Raw genomic sequence first — 8,991 nt, 5'->3', positions numbered from 1 at the left:
TTTCTATTTACTTGTTAATTTTATTCCTCAAAGACTTCAAATTCCATGATCATTCCTATGCCAGTTTAGAACTAAAATTTTGGGCAAGAAAAATCGGTTTATGGAGATATCTTCTGTTCCTATAACCTTTTCTTCTGAGCTTATTTTAACTTCAGTCATATAACTGGAGCATGTGCAAAAAACACTAACTCTTGTCCTTCAGACAACCTTTGAGAAAAGGAACAGAAGTCACCTTTCTCAGACCCAAGATTAAGAGGATAGGGAGCTGAAAATAGATGGTAATTAATATTTCAAAATGTCACCTTATGTGTGAGACTAAAGCAACAAATGTTTATTTGTTACAAAATTTATATTTTGACTAGTGTATTTCCTAATATAACTTACATAGATAGTTTGATTGAACACCATAAGTACTTGGAATCTCAGGAAGGACATGAGATTTTGTTGATTTGTCCAGAGTGATGCCCCGATGAATCCTAGAGTGATTCCCCAATGAATCCTAGAGTGATTCGATCAGCGAGTGGAAAAGTATTTGCAAAGCCCCCTTCAGGGAATGGTGAGAACTGGGAGAAATTCAACTTCCCCAAGTTGAATTCTTGATATTCTCACAAGCAGTGTGGACAACCAAAGCTATAGGCTGAACCCCCAGTCTTGGGGTTTGTTCACATGAAACTTAACCCCGCAAAGGATAGTCTACTTAAAATCTAGGCCTAAGAGTCACCCCCAAGAAAGCCTCTTTTGTTGCTTGGATGTGGCCTCTCTCTCCAGTCAACACAACAAGCAATCTCATCACCCTCCCCCTGTCTATGTGGGACATGACTCCCAGGGGTGTGGACCTTCCTTTTAACATGGGACAGAAATCCTAGAATGAGCTGAAACTCAGCATCAAGGGATTGAGAAAATCCCTAGAATGAACTGAAATTTAGCATCAAGGGATTGAGAAACTAAAACCCACCAGGTTATTTCTGTGAAAACAAAGGACAGTGTTTTTGAGAACAGTGTAAAAGAATCAGAATTATGCAGCAATTTAGATTTAAATTGTGATTGCTTTGTTCTTATCAGAAAAGTTTCACAGAGACCTTCCCTTAGGATGGTAGGACTTTAGTTTTCCTAAATTAAGAATCACTTGACCTGGGTGCATGGGTAGTTCAGTGGTGAGAATGCCTGCCTTCCATGTGGAGCCCAGGTTCGATTCCCAGATCATGCACCCAGAAACAAACAAACAAACAAATCTATTCCTTATGTGGGACAGAAATCCTAGAATGAGCTGGGACTCAGCATCAAGGGATTGAGAAAAACTTGTTGAAGAAAAGGGGGAAGAGCAAAATGAGACAAAATGAAGTGTCAATGACTGCAAGATTCCAAATAGAGTTGAGAGATTATCCTGGAGGTTATTATTACTCATTAAATAGGTATCACCTTTTTAATTAAGGTGTAATGGAGAGGCTGGAGGGAACAGCCTGAAAATGTAGAGTTGTGTTCCAGTAGTCATGTTTCTTAAAGATGATTGTGTAATGATATAGCTTTCGCAATGTGATTGTGTGATTGTGAAAATCTTGTGTCTGATACTCCTTTTATCTACCTTATTGACAGATGAGTAAAACATATGGATTAAAAATAAATAAATAATAAGGGGAACAAATGTTAAAATAAATTTAGTAGACTAAAATGCTAGTGATCAATGAAAGGGAGGGGTAAGGTGTATGGCATATATGAATTTTTTTCTGTTTTCTTTTTATTTCTTTTTCTGAATTGATGCAAATGTTCTAAGAAATGATCATGATGATGAATATACAACTATGTGATGATACTGTGAATTACTGATTACATATGTAGAATGGAATGATCATATGGTAAGAATGTTTGTGTTTTTATTTTGGTATGTTTAATAAATAAATTAAAAAAGGAGTCACTTGACCTCCGGGTGAGGTGGTTTTTATTAAATTAAGGAGAGGTTAAAATATGAGGATCTGGGACAAGATGGGGCAAAGTGAAGTGTGGAATTTAGTGAGTTCTCTAGACTGGTAAATAGATAGAAACTGTCTGTAACAACTGTGTGGGGGATATCTGCAACTGGACACTCATTGTACACCAGTCTGGAATGGGTAGAATGGACAAGATCAAAGTACAGAAATGTAAGTAAAACTCCCAAACTGCAGAGGCTGCTGTTGCTGCCCCACTAGCATGGCAGGCCTTGTTGGAGACACTTCCCATGGGAAAAAGAAGTTTCTTCTAGAAGCAAGGAAAAGTAGTTCAACCAAGCTCCAATTTTGGTTTTAATTAACAGATTTGATGCTGAATACAAACATTGAACACAGATAAACTCAGAGAGAACAGGAGAGTAACCATGAACTCCCCCTTGGCAGAGAGGTGATGGGGATGATGAAGAAAAAAGTAGGCTTTTGGATTGAGCCAAGCCTCAGAATACTGGGAAAAGGCTGTGCCCAGGAAAAGGAATAGTTCCTTGCTCCTGGGCTCTGTTGCTTTTCAACCTCTGTTCCCAAAGGGATTCCTCACTTTACTTCTCCAGAGCTGGCTTTCATCTCTTGGCTTCCTTTGGCTGTCTCCAGGTTCTGGCTCACTTAACACCTCCTGGTAAAGTTTGCTGGGCTTCAAGAACTTCCAAACATCCATGTCTTTGTTCTCCACATGTCCAGATCTGTGTCAGTTCTGCTGTGAAGTTTCTATCAGCTCCAAACCTTTTGTTGTCTCTCTCTCTTTTGGCTCTGTTGTTTCTGTCATTTCTGACTCTCTCCAAAAAAATTTCCTCTTTTAAAGGATTCCAGTAAACTAATCAAGCCCACATGGAATGGTGGAGTCACATCTCCATCTAATCAAAGGTCACACCCACAATTGGGTACATCACATCTCCATGGAGTTAAACTAATCAAAAGTTTCCAGCCTACATTGTTGGATTAGGAGTAAAAGAAACAGCTGCTCCCATAAGCTTAGATAATGATTAAAACATGGCTTTTCTGGGGTACATTATACTTTCAACCCAGCACAGGTGCATAAAGTTGGGTGTGCTGGTTTGAAAGGAAGTATGCCCCCTAAGAAAAGCCATGCTTTAATATAAATCCCATTTCCTAAAGGTAGAATCATCCCTATTCAATACTGTATATTTGAAACTGTAATGAGATCATCTCCCTGGTTGATGAGATTTAGTTAAGAACGGTTGTTAAACTGGATTAGGGGATGACATGTCTTCACCCATTTGAGTGGGTCTTGATTAGTTTCTGAAGTCCTATAAAAGAGGAAACATTTTGGAGAATGAGAGACTCAGAGAGAGCACAGAATGCTGCAGCACCATGAAGCGGAGAGAGAGCACAGAATGCTGCAGCACCATGAAGCGGAGAGTCCATTGGAGATGAAGAAGGCAAATGCCTCCCGGGGAGCTTCATGAAACCAGAAGCCAGGAGAGTAAGCTAGCAGATGATGCCATGTCTGCCATGTGCCTTTCCAGATGAGAGAGAAACCCTGAACTTCATCGGCCTTCTTGAACCAAGGTATCTTTCCCCAGATGCCTTTGATTGGACATTTCTATAGACTTGTTTTAATTGGGACATTTTCTCGGCATTAGATCTGTAAGCTAGCAACTCATTAAATTTCCCCTTTTAAAAGCCATTCCGTTTCTGGTATATTGCATTCCGGCAGCTAGCAAACTAGAACATTGGGTAACAACTGGCTCTTGATTACTGAACCCTGGGGACTATAGAGACTGGCTCTGAAAAGGAATTTCATTTTATTTTATTTTACCTCTTTCTTTTTTCTTCATATTTTTCTTTTGTAAAGTACTCTAAGTAGCTCATGAGGGAAAGCCTCAGAAATTTCAAATGTGAGCAATGACCCAGGCAAAGGCAGAGTTAAGATAGGTCTGGGAGAAAAAGCCACAAGTCAAGTGAAACAGATGATTCCCTAAAGGGAATTCCTTCCCCAAGAAAAGGGAGGCAGGGCCCATTTCAAGTGCTGATTCTCCTTCAGAGAACGCATACCAGGGGCTGGGAATCAGAAGCATAGTTTAAGTTTAAGCTTGCCTCCTACCTCAGCCTCTGTCTCAACAATACCCCTGGCAGGCTGAGAATTAATGCCTCCACACCACTTTATGCTGGAGGGGTGCTATGGGCTGACAAGCATGGCCTGCGAGATAGGATATGCAAAGCATATTCTCTAGATGCTTCATGGGAAAGTCTGACAACCTGCTGGGTCTCAACCTTAGGGAAATTTAATATTGATTAGACTCACCTCCTGAGAACTGGGCATGTCTCATCTGGGAAAATCTGATTAGGTTCAATCATATTTGGGGAAATGACCTGCAAAAGCAATTTTCATACAGGTATGGCAAGAACTAGAAAAACAAGAGCTGAAAAATTCTGACCAGTTAAACATGCTATTGTTTAACTCATAGAATAATTAAATTGTAGAATATTTTGAATTGAATACCAAAGAACAGAGAACAAAGCCAACCAACAAGAAAACCCTAAGCAAAAGAAGGAAAATGATCTCCAGACTAAAATAATCAAGGAAATCAGATGCCTAACCCCCAACAAAAAGTTATAAGTCATACTAGGAGAAACAAAGACATGGTTCAGTCAAAGGAACAAGCTAGCACTTTAAATGAGATACAGAAATTGAAACAACTATTAAACGATTTTCAAACAAGTATGTTAAAACAATTCAAAAACCAAATCAATGAGTTGAAGGAAGATGTGGCAAAAGAGATGAAGGATATAAAGAAGACATTGGGGCACTGTAAAGAAGAATTTGAAAGCTTGAAAAGCAAATGACAGAACTTTTGGCAGTGAAAGGAACAGTAGAAGAGATGTAACAAAAACTGGACACCTACAACAGCAGATTTGATAAGGCAGAGGAAATGATTAGTGAACAAGAGAATGGAACATCTGAAATCTGACACACAAAAGAATAGATAGAGAAAAGAACAAGAAATTATGAGCAGGTACTCAGGTAATTGAATGACAACATGAGGTTCATGAATATACATTTTATAGGTGTCTCAGAAGGAGAAGAAAAGGGAAAAGGTATATAAAAATAATGCAGGAAACAACCACTGAAAATTTCCCATTTCTTATGAAAGACTTAAAATGACAGATCCAAGAAGCACAGCACATCTGAAACAGAGTAGAACCAAATAGACCTATTAGAAGAGACTTAGTAATCAAATTGACAAATGTCAAAGACAAAGAGAGAGTTCTGAAAGCAGCAAGAGAAATGTTATTCATCATATACAAGGCAAGCTTTATAAGACAATGTGTGGATTTCTCAGCTGAAACCATGGAGGGAAGGAGGCAGTGGGATGATATACTAAAGATACTGAAGGGTGGTACACCAATGGCTCCATGGCAGAATTCTCATCTGCTGTGCCAGAGACCTAGGTTTGTTTTCTGGAGACTGCTCATGTCAAAAAAAAATTAAAGATACTGAAAGGAAAAATCAGCCAAGTGAGGAAATATCAGGAAAGGTAAAAAGAGAAGAAAAATAAGATACGATATATCAAAATAAATTCATGACACATGCAACAATGTGGGTGAATCTTGAGGATATTATGTTGAAGATAGCCAGGAAGAAAGGAATGTATACTCTATGGTATTACTAATATGAGTTGATATTAATGAGTGAGAATTAAAATTGAGAACACAGGTTATCAAGAGATAGAAAAAAGGGTAGAGAGTGGGCATTTGGAGCTGAAAGATTACAGAATGTTCAGTAGAATTGATTGTGAATATCCAGAAATGAATAGCACAATACTATCTGATGGTAACAAATATCGTAAACAAACTGAACAAAGCTGAGTGTGAGTATGTTTAAAAGAAGAGGGATAGGAAAGATAGAAGATAAAGACAGGGACCTATAACTTAGTGAAACCTAGACTGGACAGGGATGGTGATAAAATGTACAAATGTAAGAAATTTTTTACATGATGGAGAACAAAGGAATGCCAACAGTGCAAGTATTGAATACAGGATGATAAATAGACACAAACTATGATCTATAGTTAACAGTAACATTATAACATGCTTCCATTAAGCATGACAAAGGCAATATACCAAAGCTAAATGTCAGTAAGAGAGGTGTATAAAGGAGAATGGGATTCTTGGTGCTGTTGTTGTTCCTTCTTTTTATTTTATTTTATTTTATTTTTTCCTCTTGTTTCTTTGTAGAATAAATTGAAGTGTGCTTATATAGATTGTGGTGTAGTAAACACATAATTATGCGATTATACCATGAACCATTGATTGAGTACTTAGGATGGATTGTATGGTGTGGTAAGACCCATCTTGAATAGACAGCATCACATCTCCCCGGAAATAATCCAATTAAGTGTCCCACCCAGCAATGGATCTACCTTCACACGACTGGATTAGAAGAACATGGCTTTTCTGTGGGTACAAAACAGTTACAAAACAACAGAAGATATTAGTAAAACTGTTTAATACTAAATGGAAACATGCAAAGGCTCAAGAAAATGTGGAGAGAGATGTATCTGTTTCCTGTTGGTAGGGAAGTAAAATGGGGCAGCCCCTCAGGAGAGCAGTGTGGTATGTCCACAGAATGCTAGGTACAGGGTTGCCATATGACCTTGCAACCCTGTTATTAGATGTATATATGCTTGGAAGAACTGAAAGTGGGGCCTTGAATGGACGCTTGCACATTGGTGCTTATGGCAGCTGTTCTGCAATGGATGGAGGTGGCCTAAGAGCACATCGACTGGTGACTGGAAGGAGTAACTGTAGTGTGTACATATAATGGAATACTGAGTGCTGGCAAGAAGAAATGAAGTGAGGCATTCAGTTAGGTGAATGAAGCTTGGGGATAGTATGTGAATGAAATAAGGCAGAAATGAAAAGACAGATATTATAATCCTTCACTAATATGGACTAAGTACAATATGCAAACCACGAGAATTGAATTTGAAAGCATAGGTTATCATGGATAAGTGTTATTGTAAAGGTTCCTAGACTGTAAACTCTTACAGCAGTCACATCTATTCCTGAGTTTTAACTGTTATTTCTAAATTCTGAGATGCTGAGCTCTTTCTGTGTAGCCTGGTAATTCCCTGGTACTTCAGGTAACTGTGTGACACCTGAGACACAGAACTAGAATTCTGCAGCTATGAAAGTCAGCATTACCCCATACAGCAGCTCTTTAAAAAGCTGAAAAAGAGATCAAACTTCAATTAGAGCTATGGATGAAGCAGATCTAGGTAGGACTAAAGTAAATAAGACTAAAGAGTAAAGAATGATATTGACTGTTTTTCAGAACTTCAACTTCTGGTTGAGAACAATGGAAGAGATGTTTTGGGTGCAAAATTTATATTTTTGGTAGCACACTATGTAATTTAACTGTATGGTCAGTTTATTGAACACTATAAGTACATGGAAACTTTAATATGGAGGGAGGTTTGCTGACTTATACAAGTTAGTGCGATGCCTCAATACATACCAAAGTAACTAGACAGAAGATAAAAATGTTTTTGCAAAGTCCCCTGAAAGAATGGGGGGAAATGTGGAAATAATAAACTTGGAAGACTTTATATCCTTCCAAGCATTATGACTACCAATTTAATAGGCTTAGCCCTTGATCTTGAGGCTTGCCCTCATGGAACTTTTTCCTGCAAAGGAGAAGTCAAGACTACTTACAAATATGCCCAAACATCAACCCCAGAGAACATCTTTTGTTGCTCAGATGTGGTTTCTCTAAGCAAACATTGTAGGTAGAGTTATTCCAACATGAGTATTGGAGATGAGTCAGTCCTTGTATTGTGGGATTGAGAAATACTTCTACTTCTTAGGTAGTGAAATGAAAAAATAAATGAAGTTTCAGTGGCTAAGAGATTTCAAATTGAGTCAATAGTTCATTCTGGAGGTTATTCTTATGCATTGTATTTATATCCCTTTCCAGTTTTTTGAGTATTGGAATAGATGGAGGAAAATGCTTGAAACTGTTGAACTGCAATCCAGTAGCTATGATTATTGAGGATGACTGTATAACTATATAGCTTTTACAGTGTGACCTTGTGATTTTGAAAACCTTGTAACTAATCCTCCATTTATCCAGTGTATGAACAGATGAGTAAGAAAATAGAGACAATAAATAAATAAATAAATAAATAAATAAATAAATAAATAAATAAAAGGGGACAATTAGGATTATGGGATGTTTTGAGTGCTCTTTTCATGTTTATTTTTATTGTTTTGGAGTAAGAAAAATATTCAAAACTGTGTTGATGAATGCACAACTATATGATGATACTCTGAACCACTGTTTTTACATTTTGTTTGATTATATGTTAAGTGAATGTATTTCAATAAAATTGCATTTTAAAAAGTAATAGGGACTTAGGAAAGATATAAATGTCTCTCACAGAACAGTAAAAAAGATCTTGAAAAGCTGCTTTGTTTTCCTTGTTTAGGAGCATCCTTAAGATAACAGTTAACACCTTGAAAAATACAAATGTAAGCCTCTCCTCTTCATTAAACTCCAGTTCTGAGCATGCCAAGGGACTTGTTAGCATGGTACAATAGAATAATTAAAAAACTTATAATTGAAAAGAATAAATTACAAGCCTTGTATCTTCAAATTTGGATCTCAGGAAGAAAAGTGCATGTTACAACATCCCTTGGGTTTCCAATTCAGCTCTCCATGGTATTCTGAGCAGTAATGAAGCTCCACATTCACTTAAGGGAAATTTTGCAAAGGTGAAATCAAAGAGAAACTTTGAAAAAAAGTTTTAGGTTTCTCTTGGGATCAGATGTACTTGTCACACAGAATGCACAATTAATTTGCTTAATAGAAGCTGGTCTATGTTTGCAGGTATATTGGGAGTGGTAGAATAATAGTGTACTTATTAATTCAATATAGTAGAATAGCAAAAGGAACTCTCCTTGGTGCTGTTGGGCTCATTTTAATTTCTATGCTTAACTTCCACGCAACTTGTCTCCACAGCAGTGACTACTGGACCAATTTATCAATACA

The sequence above is a fragment of the Tamandua tetradactyla genome, chromosome 24 (assembly GCF_023851605.1).
Source record: "Tamandua tetradactyla isolate mTamTet1 chromosome 24, mTamTet1.pri, whole genome shotgun sequence".
Lineage (NCBI taxonomy): Eukaryota > Metazoa > Chordata > Mammalia > Pilosa > Myrmecophagidae > Tamandua > Tamandua tetradactyla.
The sequence above is the reverse complement of the archived record's forward strand: the minus strand, read 5'-3'. Positions refer to the sequence as shown.